The sequence below is a fragment of the Acanthochromis polyacanthus genome, chromosome 5 (genome assembly GCF_021347895.1).
Source record: "Acanthochromis polyacanthus isolate Apoly-LR-REF ecotype Palm Island chromosome 5, KAUST_Apoly_ChrSc, whole genome shotgun sequence".
Taxonomy (NCBI): Eukaryota; Metazoa; Chordata; class Actinopteri; family Pomacentridae; genus Acanthochromis; species Acanthochromis polyacanthus.
The window spans coordinates 44,228,543-44,253,697 of record NC_067117.1 but is presented as its reverse complement, the minus strand read 5'-3'; the positions used below and the strand labels follow the sequence as shown (position 1 = coordinate 44,253,697).

Below are 25,155 nucleotides of genomic sequence, written 5' to 3'. Positions count from 1 at the left end.
ATCAGATGCCAGCACCACCTGCATGTTCCTATGAGGTTAAAAGTGAACCAAAACAATGTTTTAACATTCAAAGGAGTTTTGGAAGATGCTGTCAGACTATGATAAATGACAACACACAAAAAAGACATTCAATTTTTTAAAGATGTTATTGAGACCTCAGAAAGCAGAATGTCATTCTGAAACGTTCCTCTCATGCAATTTGTTAACAAACGTGGAAGTTGGAAGTTGCTGTTGAGAACTTTCTTCTATAAAACAATCCTATTATGTTACATGATATGTGCATCAAATATTTTAAGAACATTTCTACAGTCTATAGAGAACTTTATCCTGCCTTTAAAATGACTGGATTCTGGGAACTAAATGAAAACTTCCCACTAAAAGCATTACAAGAACTTTGCAGAACATTTTCAAAATTTCTAGTTGGGTATCCAGAGCTCATGACCATAGCTGAAGGTAGGAACAAAGGTCAGTTCCCTCTTCACCACAACAGTCCCGTACAACTTCCACACTACAGCTACTGTTTTACTCCATGTTCCCTCGTGACCTGCATATCATGGTACAGTGAACCCTCGCTATAACGCGGTTCACCTTTCACGGCTTCGCTGTTTCACGGATTTTTTTAGTGCAGTTTTTTTATGCTTTTTTTAAACACTTCATTGTGTTCTGCATCCTGATTGGCTAAGGGACTGACCAACATGAACAGTCTCTGCGCCTCGTCTCCTCTGCCATACAGGCCAGCGCTGCCTGCTGTGGAGCGCTGGATCATTTCTCTCCTTGGTCTCCACGTAGTGAGACACCCTGAAAGACGGAGCCGACGGACATACAGACATACAGACATCATCACAGCAATGAAGAGTCCATTAGTGATGAGTGAGTACTGACCCTTGAGTGTTCTGAGAAACAACTCCAACTGAGAATGAACGAATGAGTCCTAATAGACGATGGAAGACACAATCCGAGCTGTTCGGGACTCTTGAAGGCAATCATTGGACGGTTGAAATTGTTGCTGCTGTTTAATGCGTCTGCATGTCAGAGAAAAACACTCCAAACCCTTGAACGGACAAAAGCATAAAGGCCGGCTTATGTCCCTGAAAGGCTGCACTGGTCAAGATATCCAATGTTAAAAAATGAGCCAAACAGTGCGAGGTGGCAGGATATTCAATTCAATTCAATACAATTATATTTATATAGCGTCAATTACAGTCAAATCGTCTCAAGACGCTTTACAGAACCCATATTCCTGACCCCCAGAGCAAGCCCAAAGGCGACAGTAGCAAGGAAAACACCCTTTTAACAGGGAAGAAACCTCGAGCAGAACCCGGCTCTATATAGGGGGGACCCATCTGCCTGCTGGCCGGGCGGGTTGAGAGGGACAGAGGAGGGCAAGGGGGAGGGATGGGAGAAGAGGGAGGGGTGGGAAAGCACGGAAAACACAACACACATTTGGATACATGTATGACAGGATATGTGAACCAAACAAAGTATAAGCTAACATTGAAAACTGACTCATAGTTTACTCTGATGATGTACGGCTCTGACATTAAACATACTCCATATATAGCTAGCAGTAAAATTCAAACAGTATGTAAGTTAGCATAACAAGTATAGTGAAGGCAATGCAGAGTTGACTGGTGGAAAAAGGGGAGTTGGAAGCAGAGGGCTGGAAGAAGGTCAGCAGCAGCATCCCACAGTGGACATGATGGAGACTGGACCAGCTGGTGGAACATCAACCGCAGATCTGAAGCATCCAGCTCTGGGACCAGGGACACTCGGAGAAATAGCACAGGGGGAAACAGAGTGAATGTACTGCAATAACGGTACACATATTAAATGTAAAGGTAGATAGAGAAGGGCTCAGTGCGTCAAGAGAAGTCCCCCAGCAGCCTAGGCCTATAGCAGCATGACTAGGGGCAGAACGAAGGGCCCCTAACTATAAGATTTGTCAAAAAGGAACGTTTTAAGCCTGGTCTTATAAACAGAGAGGGTATCTGCCTCCAGAACCCAAACTGGGAGCAGGTTCCACAAGAGAGGCGCCTGATAACTGAAGGCTCTGCCTCCCATTCTGCTTTTAGAAATTCTAGGAACAACAAGTAAGCCTGCAGTTTGAGAGCGAAGAGTTCTACTAGGATAATAAGGTACTATCAGATCTTTAAGATATGATGGAGATTGGTTATTAAGAGCTTTATATGTCAGGAGAAGGATTTTAAATTCTATTCTGGATTTAACAGGAAGCCAGTGAAAGGAAGCAAGTATAGGGGAAATATGATCTCTTTTGCTAACTCCTGTCAGTACTCTCGCAGCAGCGTTTTGGATCAACTGTAGATGTTTAAGAGAGCTATTTGGACAACCCAATAATAAGGAATTTCAATAGGCAAGCCTGGAAGTAACATAAGCATGAACTAATTTTTCTGCATCACTCTGAGACAGGATGTTCCTGATTTTTACAATATTACGCAGGTGAAAAAAGGAAGTCCTACAGACTTGCTTTATGTGTGAGTTAAAGGACATGTCCTGGTCAAAAATAACTCCAAGATTCCTCACAGTAGTACTGGAGGCCAACGTAATGCCATCCAGAGTAACTACTATATGGGAGAGGACTCGAAGGAGAATTCATTCATATTCATTCCTCAAACAATCATCAGTGTACAGGGAATGAAACTGTGATTCTATGTCAATGAAGATTAATGAGCATCATCAGCTGGACAAGTTCTTGTCAACAGAAGTGACCCATTGCAAAGGTTTTCTCACCTTCTGCTTGGATTGGATACATTTTCACATGTAATCAGCAAATGTCTGTTAAAAATAAAGAGTATATTTGGTCTTATATTTTGCAGAAACAGCCATGGTATCCAACATGAGTGAGCAAATCACATTTATTTCACAGATTCATGAATTAATGTGACTTTTGTGGGAATTCCATCTGTCTCTCCTTCCTCTTGATTTCCAGTGATTTGCTGTATCTTCATTTTAATTGCATGGAACTTCTAAATTACTTGAATTTATAGTAACTTTCCACTGTAGAAATGGCTTTTTGATGAGGACATCAACAATGTTTTGAAATGTTGCTAATCCAATATCTTGCATCCTTATTTATGTCTAATTTGTTCAATCTATGCGCAGACAGAAACATAAAACCAACTATTTTCAGTTTCAGTGGGAGTTACGTGCTACATCCACATCTTAGCTTAGTATTTTTCAGTGTTTTTGCTCATTCACAAGCTGCCTCCCCTTCTCTCTGCAGTCCTTTCATAAATTTTGAATCCTGCTCTTCCTGACCCTCCTGAACCTGCAGCAGCTGTCACTTTGTTTGCTTTCACAGTCAGACGTTTTAAGTGGGACATCAAACAGAGAGTCGCCGTTTGTTGTCTTTCTGTTTGATACTTTTTGCAGGTGTACCTTCTCTTTTTGGAGAATTAAAGCACAAGAAGCTAAAAGTTAACGGAACAACGTCATCCCTTGATCTGACTGCCTTTCCCAGGTTCAGAATAAAGCCATAAGAAAGAAAGAAAATGTCACTTAATGCCTGTTTGTTATTTAAAATACATGCATTCCTGTAGAAGTGTTTTTAATAATTTTATCAGTTAATGGATGATGATGATGTTATTTGGGCCCATTCATCCCTATTTTATCTTTTAGACTATTACAAGAACAAGATATATATGAATTTTGCAGTTGGTCATTGTCTCCATAGGGTGAATCTATTAATTAAGTCCACAGCATTCTCACTAGTGTGACTTATCTTGCCTCTCCAACCTTTCATATATCTGTTTGAATCTACTTACTACAAAGGCCATAGTGTGACTTTATCATTGTTTTACCTTATAATGAACTAATTGAGCTAATTACACAAACTGCCCACATGCAAGTCCAATCTAAGCGAAACTGCTGGACAGAAAGTAGTCCTAGTAGTCGGTAGAAAAAACTTTAAAACTTTACATACTTGGAAAGAATGTAGTATTTTGCGCAGAATAAACTTTTTAAACCTTTAGTTGTTAAGACAGAAAGTACTTCTTTTTTAGGTGCAATAACCTATAAATCGTCAGCACTTCAGTACTTGGAGAGAAAATTGTATATTTGGTGGAATAAACCTTTAAATTATATAGACTTAAAAAAAGCATTTTAGGGGAATAAAACCCTTAAAATTTTTACAAAATTCGATAGGAAGTAGTTGGGTGGAATAAACCAATATAACTGATTTATATAAATGAGCTTAAAATTGTCATATTTCATTGTAGTCACTTTATTCAAAATGTTAAAAAATTATGTGTTTTGCACTTGTTGAAAGTTGTATAAAACCAAAGAATTCAACTGAGAAGCCATGACTGACTCAGGCCAGTTGTGAGCAACAACCATGTGACCAAAATCCAGACACTTTTTGGGTGAACCTTTCAATTCATTTTCAATACATTTTATTTACCAGTTCACATGTGTCATCTCAAGACACTTCAATAAGAAAAGTAAAGGCAAAATTATAGAGAGAAATCCAACAAATCCAAAATTTCCTTTGGATTCCCTGTCTGAGCAAGCACTTGGCGACAGTGGGGAGGTAAAACTCCCTTTTTCAGGAAGAACCCTCCGGCAGAACCAGGCTCAGACAGGGCGGCCATCTGCCTCGACCGGTTGGGGTGAGGGTGAAGGAGAGAGAGAACAGGAAAAGTGAAAAGAGTGGAATCCTGTTGCAAAGACCAGGCCTTCCTCTTCAAGTGTGGGAAGCCATGCGTTAAAGACGCTTCACAGTGAAAAACTGTGACAGTGAAAGACACTTGACAGTGCTGCTCAGTCCATCACATCGGACACACAGCAGCAGCAGAACGTCTTCTTTATCCAAGAGAAGACACGTTGGAAGCAGTTCTTCTTCTTCTTCTTTGTCTTTCTCTGCTCCTTCTCATTGACTTCAGTATCTTCATCCTCATTACTCTCCATGCCGTCCTCAGTGTCTTCAGCAGTGTCAGCATCGTCACTGTCCTCATACTCACTGCTCTTCAGGTCACTGTCCTCATCAAGCAAGCCTGTCAGGTTAATTCTGTTTTCAGGGTCTGCAGGCTTAACCATGATGGACAGGCTGGTGGAGGGTCTAGATTCATCGCTAAAAAAAGGAAACATACACTGTTGGGTTTACATCCGACAAGCAGAGAATGTAAACATGGAAATCAACAAAAGTCCATATCAGTCTTTTGTCACCGGCTGGGCTGCTAATGTCTCACAACCTGTGTACAAAGTAAATAGAAACACACTTACCAACTGCTGGCGGGGGAGCTGCTGCTGAGGTAGCTTTTGGTGATAAAGGGATGCTTGAGGATACCACTGGGGGTGATTCTGTCATCATCATCCCACTGAAGCATCGCCTTCAACAGCTCGATGCACTCCCTCCTCTCATCAGCCTCTGCTGGGTTGTCCGTCTCAGAGCAGACCTGGTGCAGAAAACATTTTGAAAGTTCAACAGTGGTCAAATCACCTTCCACTGTGAAATGTGAATACCATAAATGAACGGGACTTTTCAGCAACTAGCTGCTGCTTCCTAAACTACCTACCGTTTTCATTTCATCCAGAGAGTCGAACGTGTAAACTGTGAGGTCGGAGTGGACGAGATCGGTCCCAAAATAATCCATAGGTGTCTGAAGGAAGAAAACAATGATGCTTACTAAAGTCTTTATCTTATTGAGTGAGTAAAGGTCAGAGGTAAAATCACAGTAGGAGTATTGTACCTTCAGCCGCCACCAATCATTTGGCATTCTCTCAAAAAATAATCGTGATCTCCGGCCAGCATCGATGAGATATTGCGGCGGCAGATCCAGCAGATGGATCATGCGTCGGAGCTGCAGACAAAACATAACACCATGTTAGACCTGAAGCTAATCCTGTGACGGCTTCTAATGTGTTTCAGCTGCAGTAATTTACTCACTGTCCAGTATTCTGAGTCTGATCCAAAGAGACTATCTTGAGTCATCATCCTGGCCATCACGCAGCCTAACGACCAAACGTCGATGGCCTCTGAATACGGCCGGCCCAGGAAGATTTCTGGAGCTCTAAATGTGGAAAAAAAACATCAAATGAAGATGTGACACAGTAGACAATAAGGAGACAGCGCTGAATTAAAGATTTCTCAATGTTTAAAAAGTATCAGTATTTCATACCTATATGCAAGTCCTTGGCATAGCTTTCCTGCCCTGGCTTTGGACCTGTACTTGGCCAAACCAAAGTCAATCAGCTTGACCCTGAAGGGCTGCTTCACGCGATCCACCATCATGATGTTGTCCTCCTTCACATCAGTGTGGATTATGCCAGCACTCTTTGTTGTTTTCAAAGCTCCAGCCAGCTGCAAGTAACAACATTTATCAGGAGTTTGTTAAAGAAATCTGTCACATGACAATAAAAGTAGAAGTTGTAAAGGTTCCTGAACCACCGATGTTGATTCTAGCACCACTGAAGGAGAGAAATATAAGGAGACAATAGAAGGTCACACCTGCTGGATAACTGTACGGACGTGTTCCAGTGGCATTGGCTGTGGTAAATTCTCCACATAGTCCCACAGGGTGATGTCCAGTTTTTCAAACACCAGGAGCCGCGTATTTTCTACGAAGATGTCTCCTTTGTAGTCAATGATGTTGGACTCCTTTGAGTTGTGGCTCATGAGCTTTTTCAGGATTTTCGCCTGTGGAGACATAATATGATTGCTGAGCCACATAGTCCAATCAGTTCTTCTCAACAACTAAAAAGTACATAACATGACCAGTACCACTACTCAGAATCTTGTAGTGGTACCACCTCTTTTTCAAACAATATCTTTTTTGTGTCACTGTTCAGCTGAAATCAGTGTCCTACCTCATGGTCAAGATTGTTCCTTTGGGGCACCTTTATAGCCACGTGCTCTTCAGTGTTGTTTTTCACACATTCCAGCACTGTTCCATAGCTTCCATCTCGCAGTTCTTTCACCACCGTGTAGCCTGTTGGGACTTCGGAACGCTGCCTTGAGGAACTCCCCTCGGAGGAAGATGAGGATGAGGATGATGATGAGGATGATGATGAACTTTGAAAGTACATTTTTGTTTTGTCCCAGAAGACTGAAAGTGAAACAGACACAAAAGAGAACCATAATATATGGATGTCTTGTTAAACCATTGGTAATCTACCACGCTGTTGTGATCTCAGTTTTCAATCATATTTGCTAAATATTGAACCAATTATCATAAAACAACAGCACTGAGTGTTACAACCTGTTCTGAATTGTGTTATAAGACATATTGGACAGTACTGCAGCAAAACTACATGGATGTTTCCTCAGAAACTCCAAAGTGTTTACTTCATTAAACAGAAGAGAGGAGTTACTTACTTCACAAAAGTTTGGTTATCTAGATTTTGCTGAAATGTGGATGTCTCTGAGTTTGGTGTGAAGCTGCTTTCACTAAACTACTCAATAAACGAATAAATAACTCAATAAAATACATTGAAATGGTGTCTCCACTCAGAGTTTTTGTGTTTGGCATGAATTCTAGAATGCCTTTAAAAACTATTTAAAATTTCTCAGCATTGTTTCATTTTGAAAATGGCATGTTAAATGACCAAAACTGGCACTGTTTTTCTCATCTATCTGCACTTAATAACTTACAGTGACATATTCTGAGTAATGTTGTTATAAATTGTTGAAATCTCTCATTTGTTAGAACATTTTCTGCTTAACTGTGTCTCATTTGACAGATTTTTCTCACATAAAATATATTTCAAAAATATATTAAAAATGCTAACTTTTAGAAATGTGTTCAGCATTTTTATTCACAAATCAAGATATTTGAGATCATTTTTTTAAAGCCTGTTTATCCACGTCCAGCACATTTTTAACATATTACAGGCATCTGAGGTAATGTTTAAATGACAGTATCTCAAGAACTAATACAGATAAAGGATGATTTTTTTTATGGTTAGTTCTAGTTTCAACTACAGGACAAGTTGATGAAATAATCTCTGATAACAGGTGAATTGAAATTTAAAAAATAATTGAAATTGTCACTGAAAGTCTCATCTTTGAGCACACATTACCCCAAAAAAACAATAATGCAGAAATCATCCAATGATATTTTCTGACACTTTTGTACTTGCATGCCAGGATAATCCAAAACAAAACATGCAGAATATTTTTTTATGAAAAAGAAAATGTGATGAACTTTAGTAACTGATTGAGCAGATATGACAAGTTGTACCACCAAAGACAAAAATATTGCTGGATAGCATAATCCAATTTCATTTTTGGATTCCATGTTGCAAGTTAAGGAAACAGAATGAACTATTACCTTACTTATTACACTTACTGAATTAATTTACTTATCAGAAAAAAGTGACCTTAAATCTTGCTCACATCAACACATCAGACTATCATTTTATACTCCAAAAATGAACATTTCCCAGTAGAAAAATCCCAACATATCTATGCATTTGGTCATGGTTGTATCAAATTATTCCAAGTTTGAAGCTTTAAAACCAAATTTTGTCTTAACAAAAATGTTTGTCCTGCTCTTTACAGGAGTTGGTTTTAGTTATCCAGTTATGACCAAACCTGAACACATCACTTCCCTTCCACACTGCTAAGATCTGACTTTTTAATAACAAGATGTTAAAAATTACAAGACAAGTACAAAACTGAGTGTTACATCCTGTTCTGACTCACGGATTTCTTTACAGATTGGACAGAGTTGTAGAAAAATAGATCTTAGAACTGCCTTCTGAATGTTTCCTCTGGTGTTTGCTTCATCAAACAGAACAGTGAAGTCACTTACCTCAAAAATGTTGGCTTCTTTGGACTTTGTTGAAAGGTTGATGAGTTTAATCTCGATGTCCTGCTAATTTCCAGTAGTCCTGTTGTCCTGCTGAAATCCGTAAGACACTGTCCCCAACTGTCTGCACACTGACACTTATATGCAGCATGAATTCAAGAATGTCCCATTCTGAACTATTTTTAGGGGTGTTCACTCTGCATAGAAACCATTGCATATCTTGACAACGGTACTTCAGATCATGCTCAAACTTGGTAGGGGTATTACAGGGGTCCTGAGGAAGTGCAGTGGGGAGTTTGAATCAGATTGGATGAATGGTGGTGTTTTTTCGATGCAATGAAATCAAGGTAGTCACATTCTGACAGCAGTCTCAGCACTACTTTGTTTAAATGTAAACAAAGCAGCAGTTATTTTTTAAATTTTTAACTGTCATATTTACTGTAAAGAAAGCACACAGTGGATGGGTTTGGGTTCATGTAAAATGCTGAAACACTGGTGTAGTCACTGTATATGAGGAATATGGTTTTCCAAAGGGAACAAACTTGGAGTTAGTTGAGCCTTTGCAGAAAACATGTTGGGGGTAAATTGTGCCATCAATTTTGTCAAAGTAAAATTTCTGCAAACGCGATTATACAAACACTATACGCCGATGGAAAGCTTAGATTCTCATGAATCCGCCGGTATAAACCACTTTCAGATGTGATTACCACACCGGGTAATATAAACACATTTGTCCGACAAACAACGAATATCCATCCATCCGTTCTCTATACACGGCTTCAACGCACACAGCGCGACTCACATTTCCGGGTTCATTATTACACACAGATGAAAATATTCCACAAAAAACGGCCATAATCCAACCTTAGACATCCAGACGACACAAGCCAGTAAAATATTTTGTCCAAAACATGTCCTGAAGTCGGTATATACTCCACGAATTGGTCGTTTTCGAGGAAATGCACCTCGCGATGCCCGTCCAATATTCCCTGTACTTCTCGTCATATTTTTTATTTACAAATAGAATATTAGCGATTTTTTTGTACTGAAAATGGCTGGAACTGACTGCAGCTTAGTGTTTGTTTGTTTGCAAACGGGTTTGATTTTATTTTCATATCTGAATCTTAATCACACCTGAATAGAACGTTTAATTAATCAAATATTCCTCGTGTGTCATGTTTCTCCTCGGTCAGATTTAAGCGAGTTAGGGCATTTTTGAATGGGTATGTTATATTTTTAATGTAAAAGCGTTGCGAATCCAACGCTATATTTTGCATTACATCGTCCCATATTTCTAATGTGATTCCTTTATTTTTGCTGCAGGATTTGGGTATTTGAGATTAAAAAACGTTAGTGTTTGTTTGTTTGCAAACGAGTTTGATTTTATTTTCATATCTGAATCTTAATCACACCAGGCTGTCAGTCCAGTAACCGGCAGCAGTCCCAGTGAGGGGAGGGGAGCCCCACATCACTCCGCGGCCAGACGGCAGATGAATCGCGCATGCGCAAAGTCACTACAGATCCCATCCAGACTTACGGAGCCATATAAACGAAAATGTTTCTTCACTGTCATGCTAAAATAAACCACAGCATTTAGCCTCTAGTGAAAAAACATATTTTGGGTGTTTTTTATTCACTTTTTGGTCTCTTCCACAACGTTGTTCCTCTCTCCTACAACGTTGATTACAATTACATGCAAACTGGGAAATATGCAAATTAGACGATGACGTCATTTAGCGACTTCTAGCGACTTGTAGGACAGCCAATAGCGACTTTCCTCACTGAGGAGTTGGCAACAGTGTCCGCGACCCGCCCTCGACCCACTCCCCGAGAGAAGAATCTGCCCTTTCTCCGCTAACCCCTCTCCAGGTAAGATGTGTTACTACGCTGCTGGTGTTTTGTTGTCTATCTCGTCAAGCACATGGTATACGTATTAAAGCAAAGATTCGTTTTGTTTTCAGGTATTAAACCTGACCATACGGAAATGATATTGTACTTTTTGTGCCTAAAAACAGCGATGTTTTGTAATGTTTGTCTAGCTAGCTTAAGGCCCCATCCACACGAAGACAAAACGAGGTCTAAACGCATAAGTTTCCACACAAAGACGGCGTTTTGGGGGTCTGTAAACTCTCATTTTTGAAACCAGGTTCCAGAGTGGAAAGATTTTGAAACGCCGTTTACGCGGCTCCGTGTTTACTGGCTATCCACTGATACGCTTGCTCCATAGTTTCATAACTTCATTGATACACATGCGCCACACGCGCGGCAATGGCGGCGTACAGTGTAGCAAATGTGCTGATGAAGCTAGTGACCCTACTATCCCTGTTGCAGCAAAAGCTCCTTCTTCTCAATCACCACCGAGTTGAACAAACAATTATCGAGGACACATTACAGCACTTTGTTTACTTTCCCGGCTTGGTGTTTACAACTTTTGCCGCAAGTGCGCATGTCCACTGTTTTTTCTTCTGTTTGCGCGTGTTTCCGTCATATCGTTACAGCGCCCCTAGAGGTCCGGCATGTGTTTTACAGCGTTTCCATGCGTATCGAGTGCATTCATGGAGACGGACACAACTTCCTCCGACGCCTTCGTCTTTATGGCGATCGTTTTTGAAACTGTTAAGCGTTTTGTCTTCGTGTGGATGGGGCCTAAGACACCTGTGTGTACACTAATATCAGTAGCCGGTTATTCCCACGTAGGGTGATAACATTGTCATAATAAGTCATAATTTCCTATTCGGCTCCCTTAAACCTTCTATGTTGATTGAGAAAAAACGGGAACTTTGTTTTTACTCATAAGATTAGGAAACTGTGGTTCATTCAGTTGCTTTTTAAACCTTTCTGTAAATACAAACACAGCTACTAAGTATTTGTCTCTGTTCTCCTTTTAGTTGCTGTTTCATCCATCCCCTGACCTTTCACCTCTGCGTCAACTAGAAAAGCAAACCCAAAGGCACTTTTAAGAGCCATATCTTTCTATCTTTCTGTCCATTTCTGTCTTTCTATTCATCTGTCTGTCTGTTTATCCCTCTATCAGTGTCAGTGTCCTCGTCAGCCATCCGTAAATTCTTTGTATAGTAAGTCTGCCTGTTTGTCTGCATTTGTTGGGCATCCTTTGTGTTGTCTCTGCAATGAACCTGCAGTCATTCGGTTAGTATTCTAAAATACTAAACTTATTTCATGGCGGGCTTTTTTTGGAATTATGGGTCGTTGTGTATTTATTGTATTTTGGGGGAGCTGGTAGAATTTTTTTAGAGTCAGAAGCACCCAACTGGAAAGTGGACAAAATAATTAGCACATCTTCTGCCAGAACTCAAAGGGGCTAAACCTTGAGATAGATATCCCAGTTTATAGCACATTATTCCCATGAAATAAATATTTTATAATCATTTTGCCTTTCTCTCCTAGGTGCAGAGATTGTCTTCCTGAGGAGTGGTTCTGTGGTGACTGTGATATACTGCATCACAAAAAGCAGCCACTCCACAACCGGGAGTGCATTATTGATGGTTTTTTTAAAGCCATTCCTCCAAGTACGTGCATCATGAACCAGGGCGATGGATACTGCACCCACGAGCAAGGTTCGTCTTGATCTGAGTATTGTTATCTTCCATATGTATTTCTAGCTTGTCACAAATAATGTAATTAATTGTTTTCTTATATTTTGTCAGCATGTCTTTTGCCAGTTGGGAAGGCATCGTGCTCTTCTTGCAAAGGCACAAATATTGTCACATCACCAGGGAAACCAGCGATTTTAATTACCATCAATGGTAAGAAAAATTCACTACACTACACTAATAATTTTTAGGAAGTATGTGGTTGTTATGTATTCATGATGTTGTTTATTTGCGTTGTGTTCAAGGACGTTATGACTTGCATCAACCACTGCACTTCTGTGAAACATGCCAGAGGCAGTGGGCTCCGGAACTGAAGGACCTCATTAGGAGCGGTTATTGGCCGGCCTCTCTTAGTGTGTATACCTTGTACACTCTAGACCTTCTGAGCTCCTTTCAGGAATTGAAGGTCATTTCTCCTGGTTTTGCCAGACAGGTCTTTGCAAAATTGCTGGAGCATCGCACAAAGTGTGGAGGGAGAGTAAGTTCATTTATTCTTCACCATATTAAACTGTATTTCAGCAGACAGTTTGTAATATAACTATATTTTTATATTCTCTTTATCTTCTAGTCGGGACATATCAATGGAGATGCACTGCAGCGCAGTTTTTTAGAGTTGTCATACTCATTTGAAAAAAAGCAACTGTGCTGTGGTGCTGAATTCACTTGCCCTGCCTGCACGCCTGAAATGTTGGCTGTTTCTGCAGATGGAAACAGAAAGTTATATCGCTTTGGCCAAAGTGGAAGGTGCTCTTTTTCCCAGTCTTTTTTATGATTCACTTATATTGTTATGTGATGAATGGATCTGTCTGTTTTTATCTCCCTCAGCTCTGATGACCCTGCCTTTCTTGAGGGGCTCTTTGTAGCCAAAGACAGTGAGGTGGCCATATTTACAGATGCCATCCAAAAAGCAGTCAAAAATGTAAGATATATTTATAATGTAACAAAATATTAACAGAAATGCTTTCATTTTATTAAAGTTTGTTGTGTATGTCATAGACACAGGGAAAAGGGAAGTGTGGGGACTCCCAGTGGACAGCAGCAAGAGAGAGATCAAAGAGGGCTTCAAAATTGGATGAAGAGGTGATGGAGGTGGCAGTATGTCGCCATGGCTTTCTTTTGAAAGCCCTTAATATGTACGGGGGGAGATATTTGCATACCCCCTCTTCCTTCAGAAAGAACTGATGCCAGCCAAGCCTCAGTTCTTTGCAATGGATGTGGCTTGCAAATACTGGCCCTACCTTGAAAAAGCCGCCAATGTCCTTCCGGCCCTCCAGGAGCTGACAACCATGAAGCCATTCCTTAGTGTGATGCATGCAAGAGCTCATGCAACAAAGTGTGAGGTATTTTAAACATATTTTTACATAGTCATATGTGAATTTTCAATGTTTACAAAAACAGTAATAACATACAAATGAATCTGATGCATAACTATGGTATTTATCTTTTTTGCATTATCATTACATCCACATTTACTTACTCATAGATCAAATGGAGCGGTAGGAACCAGGAAGGAGCAGGGACAACTGCTGGTGAGGAGGTTTAGCAAGTGAATAGCTACCTGTCTCGTTGTGCCCTGACGACAAAGTACATGTCGAAAGCAGGTGAGTAATTCTTTTGCCATAATTTTTCTCTGTTCTTTTTAGATTGCATTTAATAAACTTATTTTTCATTTTCTACAGCACGAGTGGACATGCTTACATTGCATGCTCTGGGGTGGAACCACAAAAAAAGGACCTTTTTACATCAGGCCCTTTCTACAAGATATGTAAAGGTAAGTCTGTATTTATGGTTTTGTTGTGTCATTTGTTGACCACTTTTTTTGTTCTCTCTTTAATATATTTATTGTATAACACTTTTTATCAGACCTGTCAAAGACTGCTAGATGAGACTGTAAGGCTAGCTGAGCTGAAAGCAGAGCTACAGTGCACTGACGAAATGGCATCACAGTGGATGTCCGAGGTGACTGAATGGGCAGCTGACAGTAAGTACAGTAAGAGTTGATACCAAAAAACTGAAAACAACAGTTTGTTGTATTAAAATGGGTTTTATATAAAGATCAAAACAAGGTTTTACATTTCAAGTCATGTGTTCTATTTTAATTTACTTTCCCTCTAATTCTATAGAGACACCTCATACCACTGAAGGCACCACACGGGAAGAACGTCAACAGCCCATTGTGGGACTCTTCCTGAGTGTCAGGCAGCGGAAGTAAAGTCTTTATCGTCAAAATGGTATAACAATAAAACGTATATCCATCATATATCATATTCATATATCAATCGACCTTATATAACTATATTTGACATTCCACAAGCAATTGAATGTACTTGCAATCCACTGCCCATTATCTAAACTTTGTGTTCTTGTTCTTAATGTATCTTTAGACAGCAGCAAGCTTCGCCACTGCCTTCGTAGGAAGCTGGGAGAGGACAAGAAGGTGCTTCTTCAGGAGATGCAGACATACAATGCCTCTGCTCTATCAGAGACTGAAAAAATGGATGTGGCTGTTGTGGAGCATGCATTGACTGGAGAGTGCACTGTGTCCCCTTTGTGGCCATGGGAGGATCATGGCATGGGTAAAGATTCATAAGAACTGATTTTGAGGTTGTACAGTTTATTAAACTAAACTATATGTATTAAGTGTAATAATATTCCTTTTGTTTTGTGGCCTTTTTTTACATTCACTGTTATTGGGAATAGCAAACATCACAATCAAGAAGAGGGTGTATGACCAAGTGATGCTCACCATGAGACTGCAAGAGGAGAAAAGCATTTTGGTGTTGGAGATGGTACAACATTGCACATGGTTGCAGAAGAAGGCAGATGAACTTCGAAACAAGGTGGCTGAGAATGGTAAGTTGAAGCAAATATGTGTTCATTGGAATCAAGCCTTTCAAACTGAAACAAGTCAAAGTGGTAGTGTAGTGTGTGCATTATGTAATCTCTTTTGTACTTTGAAATTTAGGCAAGACCGACGAAGGACTTTGCTGTCTCTTTAAAGGACAACTTTCAGAGGTGTCAGAGCAGTTGCAAGTAGTCATGCACCAGTACAAGACTGTTTTAGGCCCTGAGGCCTCTGCCCTTCAAATGGAGGAGGAGGAGGAGGATCAAAGGGCCCTCAGCAGTCCAGACAGCAGTGAAGATGAAGACATCGCCGATTAGGTAATTTACTCATGTGTGTACCGTATACTTGCGTTTTATACCTGTGACTTTTCTATACTTTCTTTTTTCCAGATAACAGACTGCAGTGAAGGGCATGGACTTGGCATGTTTTGTTTGATGTAGGACAGTAGTAGCTCAGGGGGTAGAGTTTTTTTTCAGCATACAGAAAGTTGGCAATTCAATCCCGCCCTATCCTAGTTCTGTCCACTATGTCCCACAACACTGAACCCACATTGTTCCCAGTGAGTCCTCCATAGTGATGATGATGAATGATCAAGTTTGCTCAAGGATGCCTTTGAGTTCCACTTGGGAGTGAAGAATGGTGTCCAAGCTCCTGCTGTGCTCCAGGTCCCCTAGCCAGGGGATTAACTTACCTCTATAGTCTCTACAGTGTTCAGAAATAAACTCATCAATGGAGGGCTTGCATTGTTTGTGTTTACTTTGAGACTTGTTGGATATCAAGTGTCTCTTAAAATGTGCACTGTTTAGGAATGGGGCCTTAACCTATGGCTTGTACAATAAATATGCATCAGCAATAAATTTGCCTCAATAGTCTTAATACTTATCAGCCTATTGATAAACATATCACCTTGCTGAAATGATGTTCTTGTGTTTTATTCCTGTCTACACACATTTACAACTGGGAAATATATACAAAAAAAACTTTTGCATTAACTAGATATCTGCATTGATCAATAGGCTACATTTTATTTTAAAAAAAGTTTAGATTTCCCTCTAGGTGGACCAGATGTAATAGTTGTTTGAAAAACATGAAAAAATCCTGATGCCACTGCACGCATCTCTTTAGTGAAGCGCGACGATCACAAGTCATGTCTGAGACTATTTTTGATGTCCTTTCTTTCTTTGAATTTGGAAACGTTTTTATAAGTGCTATCAAAACATTGTACAAAGATAACAATAGTTCAGTGAAACTTCTACATGGCACTTCTCCAAGATTTAACGTAAGTAAAGGCGTGAGGCAAGGCTGCCCAGCCTCTCCTTACATTTTTTTACTAGGTGCTAAAGTGCTAAATTCTTTAATTTCTCAAATCCCCATTAAAGGAATCAATGTTCTTGGCAAAGAACTTAAAGTAACACAGCTAGCAGATGATACGACAATATTTCTGAAAAATGCCGACGAAGTTCCCATGACACTATCCACTTTCACAACATTTTCTAAAGCATCAGGCTTACATTTAAATTTAAAAAAGTGTGAAATTCTATCCATAAGAAAGATCAATCGCGCTGAAATTTGTAGCATTCCAGTCAAAGACTCAGTTACTTATCTTGTTATTAATATCAGTAATAATTCTAACGACAGAGAACGGAATAACTTTGCTCCAATTGAAGATGCTATAACAAAGAAATTTAACTGTTGGCCGGTAAGAGATTTATCGATATATGGAAGAGTCTTGTCAAGTAAGGCAGAAATTGATGAAAATAGTTCTTACCAATCCTGTGGCTGAAGGAGGACTAAATGTGCTTACATTTGTTGTTTTCAATCAAACAATTAAAATAAATTGGATCAAAAGATACTTAAAAAATGTTGATAGTTTTTGGAACACTATCCCTAATTATCTTTTTCAGAAAATAGGTGGCCTTAATTTTCTCTTTCTAATAGGAAAACTACCAATCAAACTTGAAAACTTTCATCATCAAGTTTTATTGTGCTGGCAGCTTCTCTACAAACACAATTACTCTCCTCACCACTGTATCTTATGGAACAACTCTTATATTACACACAGAAATAAGACTTTGTACTTGAACAATTGGTTTATGAACAATGCAAACACTGTAAAGCAACTCTTGAATGATAATGGTGAGTTTTATAACTATGAGGCATTCGTAGACACTTATCATTTGGAGGTTTCCAGGCAAGAGTTTCATACTGTGATTACAAAATAAAAATCCTTGCTTGTAACATTCAGAGTATCACGCTCTCTGTTTTGGAGAGCCCTATTTCCATAAATGGCATGGATTTGTTAAATAAAAACTGCTCAAATAATTTTATTAGAAGTGGTCTAGAGCATATCACAGCTCCAGCTTGTAAGTATCGATCAGTATGTCTGAATAGAAAACAGTGGAACACAATCTTTTTAATGCCTCACAGATATATACTCACAAATACAATAAAAGAGTTTCTTTATAAGATTACCCACAGATACTATCCTGTTAAAGCAAATGTATGTCGTTTTATGTCAAACATAAGTAACCGGTGCACTTTTTGTAATTGTGAAGGAGAAACTGTTGAGTATATATTTGTTGACTGTTTTCACACCACTTCCTTTTGGTTCCATTTAGAAAGATATCTCGCAAGAATATTTAAAAAAGAAACTATGCTCAAGAGAACAGGTATTTTATTTTACTATAACAACCCTAATTTCTCTGGTGATGAAATATATATCATTAACCGGATTTGTATACTAGCAAAATTTTTTATGCATAAAATGATTTGGATTACGAAATGACCCTCCTTTTATGTATTTGAAACTACAGATTTCCAAAGTTACTTAAAAACTATTGCAAAATTAAAACAAATGAATAAAAAATTGACAAAAACATTAAGAATGTTAGATAAATACAACTTTATTACCCCTTCTTGACAGACTCTATATTTTTATTTATTTTTTCTTGTTATGTGTTTCATTATGACTGTACGATTATTGCAATTGCAATGCATGTGTCTTAAGTTTACATTTGTATGTTGTTTCTGCTTAAAAGAAAATAAAGGATGTTAATTCTTTAAAAAAAAACGAGTCACCTCTAAGACCTCTATTTAATAATAAATGTATATGTTTATGACTTTTAGACGTGCGTCTTCCCGTTATGTAACCATATATCTTAGGTTTAAACGTTTCCTACCAAAAAGTCACCACATATGTTTTCTCAACCCTAACCTGTCAACCAAACCAGCATTCAGTAAAAAACTACAACGGCATGCGGAAATGTCCGGAAGTTGCAATACACAGTGCTGTGCGCCGCCATATTGTTTTGTAGTTCCAATGTGTTTTCTCTATTATGTGAAGTTAACACAAGAATATTCTAGAATTTATGTTAGGTATGGAGGATGGAGAACACACCCACTCAGTCAAATGTTAGGTTTCCTAACGGTAAAAGGGCAAAATCATGTTTTCTTCAGGATTTATCACTTATCAGTGGTGCCCTCTATTGACATTTTTTCAGGTTATAGTAGTACAGGGGCCTATTTCACGAAGCAGGTTTTACAAACTCTGAGTTTCTTCCTCAACTCTGAGTTGATCTACTCTGAGATAGAAAACTCTGAGTTTTCGGTTTCACAACGGCTGATTTGAGTTGGTTTAATTAACTTGGAGTAGTTTGACCCGGAGTTACGCGCGTGCACCGCAAGTCTGAAAAGACAGCATCAATGGAACCCCGATTCGACGAGTCACCATGGAAACGGGGAAGCGAAAGGCTGCGTTTTTGAACTGGAAGTTTTTAACGCGCTCATATGGCGAGTTTGAACACGTTTTTAGAAAGAAGTGCAACACCGCTGCAGCTGCAAAAGAGAGAGAGACGGCGTGGAGAACAGCCCGGATCAATGCGTAAGTTTAAATGTAGTCCTTTGTAATCGTAATAATATTACAGGGAATAACTGTCTGAATGGCAGCCTAGTAAGTTATTTCATTTAGGGGAAATCCCGACGGGGCAGCAGCTTAAGATGAAATATAAAAACATTGTTCAAACAGGTCAGACCTCGGCATTATCTCATGGAGGTACTTCATGTTGATCATGTTTTACATCGTAAAGTAGCCTAAATATTAAGTGACTGTTTGACTGTGCAGTTGTTTTATCCACACATAGCCTAAATGTCTGCATCCATATCATGTCCTGTTAAATAATTAAGCCTATTTAAACTAACATAGACTTCTGCTCAGCCAACAGAAAGAAAGCAGATGACTGTAAAACAGTGGTATAAAAGGTCATGGATGCATATATATATATATATATATATATATATATATATATATATATATATATATATATATATATATATATACCTTGTAACTGTAAGTAGGCAACACTCCAAAGATTGATCCAAATGGTAGTTTAAGTTTACTGAAACATGTCACTGATCTAGGATGAAGAGGATGAAACTGTGTCTGCTGCCTTTACAGAGGGGGATCCAGAAAGGCATACAGAGCTATGTTACTGATAGTTCTCTTCCCATTCACATTTTGGGTGGAATATAGAGTGTGACATTTAGCCTACACTGAAGTATTGCACATTCTCATCCTTTTTAACAGAGCATGGCTGGACAGCAGCAGGATGGTTCCTCAGCTTCCACTGCACAGACTGACACAGTGAGATGGATGTTCAGGAAACACCAGAGCTTCATTCTGTGGAATTCATGTGCAACTGTAGAATTGAATGTCCTCTATGTATTCCCAGTTATCAGTAAAACAGATTTACAAACTGCATTTGCTGAGAAAAATCCAAAAAACAGATTAGGAGGGCAGATCTGGAAATTGAAATACTGGAGCACAAGTTAGAGGTGGTGATGGTCACAGGTGAATTATGTTAACTACTGGAACATGAACTGAACTATCTTTTATTTGTAGGAAATAAAGAAGAGCAAATGAAATGTGTATCATGTCTTTATTTGCTGTGGTGGTGATGATGGAGACTTAAACTCTAAAGTGATTATTGCATACGGTGTCTCTGACTGCTCTGCTGTCCTGGATAGCTGCAGGTGGATGGGCTCATCATCTGGGTCTTCAGTTTGTAGGGCAGGGTGTTGCTCTCCTCTAATAGTGGTAATATTATGAAGAACAACACATGCCACAGTAATATCACAGGCCCTCTCAGGGGTCACCCTGAGGAGACGTAGACTCTGGAAACGGGCTTTCAGCAGGCCTATGGTCATCTCCACCCGGGCTCTGGTCCTGCAGTGAGTCCGGTTGAAGTTCTGTTGGGGGCCTGGTTCAGGGTCAGGGTATGAGGTCATCAGCCTGGGTTGGCATGGTAACCCCTGTCACCCAGCAGAAGGCCATCAAACTCTCCTGTAATGTATAGAGGATACATCAGAGTATATTAAAGGAGGGAGACAAGAGAATTCTATTGTGAAAATCTTTATGCTGCTGACCATGCTGCAGTCTGTTGCTCAGGTTAGACTCTCCATAAATCCTGGAGTCATGAACAGACCCAGACCACGTGGCCTCCACATTAGAAATGATGTATGCAGCATCACAGATGATCTAACAGTGCAGAGAATGACAGATGTAGTTTACACGAGTTAAAAGGCTGTTTGTCCTGCTATTGTACTCCTAAAGGTTGTATAAACATTTTTACAAGGCACTTCAACAAAACAGGATCATTGTAAGATAAACTACTTGTCCTATAAAAATGCTTCAGTCAACAGAAGCCATCCAGGCTAGGAAAAGAATTTCTGATGATTTCAAATAAACAGAATACAGCTAAACATAACTTTAGTGACTATGACACACCTATATACCTGTTTTTAGAGCTGCAACAATTAGATATTGCCAAATACATTATCAACTATTTTAATCTTTTTTTGTTGTTCAAGCAAGGAAAAAATGAAGCCTTAAATTGAAGTCTCTTAAAAGTATTTTTTTTTAAATTCTAGGCCCCTTTAGAGGAAATATTCAAAATGAAAAATAAATATTATTCCTGAAAAAACAAAACAAGCAGACTGGACCAATACTTGATCATTAAATCATACAAATATGGCGGTGACTTCATATTGTTTTGTTCTCATGCAATAAAAAAAGTACAATTTAAAACAATTAAAATTCTGGAAAACCAAAAGTGACATTGAAGGTCTTTAATATTGTAAATACGATAACTTTCTGATAGATTTTTCAGATCAAATAAAAAGAAAATGTTAAAAAAAAAGTCACTGGGTGTATTTGGGTCGGAGATGAAACTAGACATTTGTCATCTTCAGTTTTTGGAAACAATGGCTGACATTTTTCAGAATTTAGACTAAGAAACTCATGATGTACTCATTTAATCAAGACAATTATTGACAGATTTATTAACGCTTTAAACCATTGTTAGCTGCAGTACTACGTGTTTAATAGCTGGAACAAGAAACCTATTAACTGATTAGTTTATAGTCAGAAAATAAATCTGCAACTACTTTAATAGTCCATTAATCACTTTTATTTTTAGCCAAACATTCCTTTATTTGGCTTTTTCTTTCTGTAATTTTTTTTGGTCCTTTTGATAAAAAAAAGTCTGAAGAAGATGCTTTCAACTCAGTGAAACTAAAATGGTAAAGTTATTAAACTAATTAAAGATTAAATGAATGGTAATAAAAAATGATAAGCTACACTTTGTCTGACTTACGATGCAGTATCTGGTGCACATGCTGCAGAGTGATTGTGGTACGATTGGCTGCGGGGTTTTTATGGAGATGTTCGACTTTCTGTAGTTGCAGGCGCTTCTCTTCTGGTTGAAGGAGGTCAGACAGTTCTGGCTGCAAAAATCCTTCATGGCTCTTTTAGCATCCGGAGCCAGAATGATGTCCTGAGCTCGAAAGATCAACCGGAGAGGAAACAAGATCAAGAGGAGGTACAAATTCAGTCACATTCAGCATTTTCAGGCACATCATCAGTCACTTTGCACATTAAATCAAAGCTAATCTGGCCCTGTAGCTCACTTTTGGCAGTTGTGGCAGATCGTTGTGGGTCCTTTGATGGTGGGAAGCGATGTGGTGAGGCAGTTGGTGGAGCAGAAGAACGCAGGAGAACCTTTCCTCTGGAACGCCATCTGGCCTTTAATCAGGTTCTTCTTGCAGTGTGAACAGGACATGTGCAGAGACGACGGGTTGGTGACGGGCAGCGTCTGAGTATCGGTACCTGAAGTTACAGAAAAGACAGATCCGATCCTCAAGTCCTCCTGTCAGCAAGAAAACAGCAGGAAGGAACAACAGGTGAGCCAGTGCTGCTCTGGATCTAATCCGAGCAAACATTGTGAAAAAAGATGATCTCTTTGAATGGAGAGAATACTGAGGTTGAAAATTTGCTGGCAGGTTCTAAAGATGTATTATCTTTTTAAAAAATATAAATATTAAACCATTTACGAGAGCCAGAAATTGTTAAATAACAAAACTAAATAAATGACATAAAATATACAAAGTGCAGTTCCATCAGAAAAACAGATCGACGCTTAAATCCACATTATTGTATCAAAATCACTGTTACACCCAGCCTCGGGTCACTGAACGCAGCATGAAACTGTCATCCTGTTGAAGCAGCACACACCACAGCTTTGTCCAACAAAAGTAACAATTTATTTCCAATAAACAAATATAAACAAAGGTTGTATTAAACAAACTAAAAGTAGGGATGAGCTTGAGCCAAAAATCACTAAACAAAGCCACGCTAAATTTCCTGAACACAAGGGTGAAAAAATGAAACAAAAAGTAGCAGCTCGGTCTCTCTCCTACAAATAACAAATGACAGGATGGACTGTGCTGCTGTGTGCCGGTTGGGACTGCGCAGGATGACTCGCCCATCTGGTCCTCCCTCTCTCTGACCCCCGGAAACGACGTCATCTTCCGCTTTTACATCTGACCTCCAAGCAGAGCGAGCCAATCCGGCGCCGATCCGTCAACGTGGTGACCAATCCTGTCGGCGGTATGGCACAGTCCTATTTACATATTTGGTCGGTGAAATACACAGGACACACAGCGCAGAAAAAACAACCATGAATGACCGCAGTCGTAACAATCACATTATGTTTCATTTAAAAAACTGCCAAAAATACGCTCTTTGCACTAGACCCTGTTGAAAAAATAAAAACTAAAAAAAATTGGCATTATTTGACCAAAAATTGTCAAAAAAAGGAAGAATGATTGCATTTTAAGCTTTCCAGCTGCCCTTGAACTAATGCAACGTGCAATTCTGTCAGGAAAGTTAACACAATCTTATATTTCATTAAAAGGAAATTATATGGTATCAAAAAAGTTGCCAAAAAATAAACTCCATGAGATGCTGCTAAAAAAAATAATCTGCATTCCTTGTCAGAACTTTAAAGTCATGACCGACTCAGCTCTGACCGACGGTCACACGGCAAAAAAAAAATCAGAGGCTATTCAGCTGAACTGCAGTCAATGTTTACACACAACAGACGGGTGAATGGAAACGAATTAGAGAAATTTAGAGCTAAACAGAAGACTGTTCATCAATACAATAAAATAACATGGCTCAAAAACAGTTGTTGGAAGAAACATTCAGCACGGTGAAACATCTTTATCGATCACATACAGAGCTGTGCGGGAAAACCTTGTAGAGGTTGTAAAATCCTAAATATTAAAATATCTTCAACATGTAGAGTTATGTATGTATCTGTGGACACTTGGAACTATGTTGTACAAATGTATGATGTGATTTCAGGTTGTTTCCTTTGAGCTCTTGTAAAACAGACTTTAATTTTTCACTGTAAATGCGTTCTACTGCGCAAAACTCACTTCTGAGATCTCTCTACCTCCAGTCAGGATTTTATATTGCAGACAAAAAATGAGCTCATAGTGAGAAAAAAATGCATAAAAATGCACAAAACCTGCTTGGGGTTCAGAGGGTTCACGGAGTGTTGCATTAATTTAGTTCCATCTTTTAGAATATGAAGGCTGTTGTAGGAGAGGATCACTATTTGTCTGATAGGGTGCTGACTCAGGGTTGGATAACCAGGGTCACACCAGGAGTACCGGCCAGAGCACCACTTAAGGCCGCTCAGAGTATAAGGTGAACAAAGGCTAGGAGGCGGATGTTGATACTTTTTCTGTACTTTACTCCTTATGCAGCATCAAACCGAGACAGACCAAGTCTTTGGTTAGTGTGTGGTTTCCTACAATAAAATAAAAGATGCAACTTAGGTAAAAATAAAGAAACATATCCATGAATGAACTTAAAGTATAAATTGTCACTAATTCAAGAAACAAGCAATAATTAAATGAGGGAGGTAATCAAAGATTACAGGCTTAATTCTGCCACACAGTGATAATAAATACTTTAAACATGCTGTCAAGTTGCCGTAAATATCACACAGCCCACTTCCGGTGTAACGCTCTTACTGTGATACAACTTCCGGTAACGATCCGCGCTAAACAGCGGCAACGAACAGCATCAAACTCAGCGCATTTGGCACGGCGACAACGCCCCCCAAAATACACATACACCAACAACTAACGTACAATCATTACTAAACATGATATTCATCACTAAACAACACATATATGCCACACAGGTCACACAACAACCGCACTCACCCGTCTTCTACGCACACACATCCATCTGCAGCACAGGTCCTGCCAGAATGACTCTAACCAGCAGAGCAGCGCACACACCCACTCGCTCTCACGCTGCATGACGTCACTCACCACACAACTATCACGTAAACAGGCCCATCCACAAGGTTAGGAATGCAATGAAAACAACTGAGAACAGATAACAATGTACATCAGAAACAGTCATATAGACTGGCAACTTTGGGACCTTTTCTACAGCTGTGCTGCTTAAAGCTCCAGTGAAGCATAAGATTTACTCCAGGAGTCCAATTTAAACAGTAAATCTGTGAATTTAAAGAACCCTCCGGTGCCAAAACACTTCACAGCAGATTTATTACCGTCA

General features: G+C 39.2%; 5 long non-coding RNA genes across 8 annotated transcripts; 3 read left to right on the top strand and 2 right to left on the bottom strand.

The window, feature by feature from the left end:
- Nucleotides 1-5,572: 5,572 nt before the first annotated feature.
- Nucleotides 5,573-6,009, bottom strand: LOC127533897 (uncharacterized). The gene is made up of 3 exons (XR_007941777.1): nucleotides 5,903-6,009; nucleotides 5,706-5,816; nucleotides 5,573-5,615 (listed from the first exon to the last, which is right to left on the bottom strand). It is a non-coding gene; the product is annotated as an uncharacterized LOC127533897 (long non-coding RNA).
- Nucleotides 6,010-11,864: 5,855 nt separating this feature from the next.
- On the top strand, nucleotides 11,865-12,860 carry LOC127534067 (uncharacterized). The gene is made up of 4 exons (XR_007942014.1): nucleotides 11,865-11,912; nucleotides 12,171-12,340; nucleotides 12,431-12,529; nucleotides 12,622-12,860. It is a non-coding gene; the product is annotated as an uncharacterized LOC127534067 (long non-coding RNA).
- A 121-nt stretch (nucleotides 12,861-12,981) lies between these two features.
- On the top strand, nucleotides 12,982-15,440 carry LOC127534066 (uncharacterized). The gene is made up of 9 exons (XR_007942013.1): nucleotides 12,982-13,120; nucleotides 13,202-13,295; nucleotides 13,373-13,716; nucleotides 13,860-13,977; nucleotides 14,056-14,147; nucleotides 14,240-14,357; nucleotides 14,500-14,952; nucleotides 15,077-15,229; nucleotides 15,342-15,440. It is a non-coding gene; the product is annotated as an uncharacterized LOC127534066 (long non-coding RNA).
- A 2,696-nt stretch (nucleotides 15,441-18,136) lies between these two features.
- LOC127534203 (uncharacterized) lies at nucleotides 18,137-20,141 on the top strand. Its single transcript, XR_007942240.1, has 2 exons — nucleotides 18,137-19,101; nucleotides 19,638-20,141. It is a non-coding gene; the product is annotated as an uncharacterized LOC127534203 (long non-coding RNA).
- LOC127534202 (uncharacterized) lies at nucleotides 20,137-24,896 on the bottom strand. 4 transcript variants are annotated; one of them, XR_007942239.1, is made up of 5 exons: nucleotides 24,795-24,896; nucleotides 22,185-23,176; nucleotides 21,872-22,051; nucleotides 20,643-20,754; nucleotides 20,137-20,559 (listed from the first exon to the last, which is right to left on the bottom strand). It is a non-coding gene; the product is annotated as an uncharacterized LOC127534202 (long non-coding RNA). The 4 variants fall into 4 exon arrangements; XR_007942236.1 differs by lacking the exon at nucleotides 20,643-20,754; XR_007942237.1 differs by lacking the exon at nucleotides 20,643-20,754 and having other exon boundaries at nucleotides 22,185-22,383; nucleotides 24,795-24,883.
- Nucleotides 24,897-25,155: the final 259 nt, after the last annotated feature.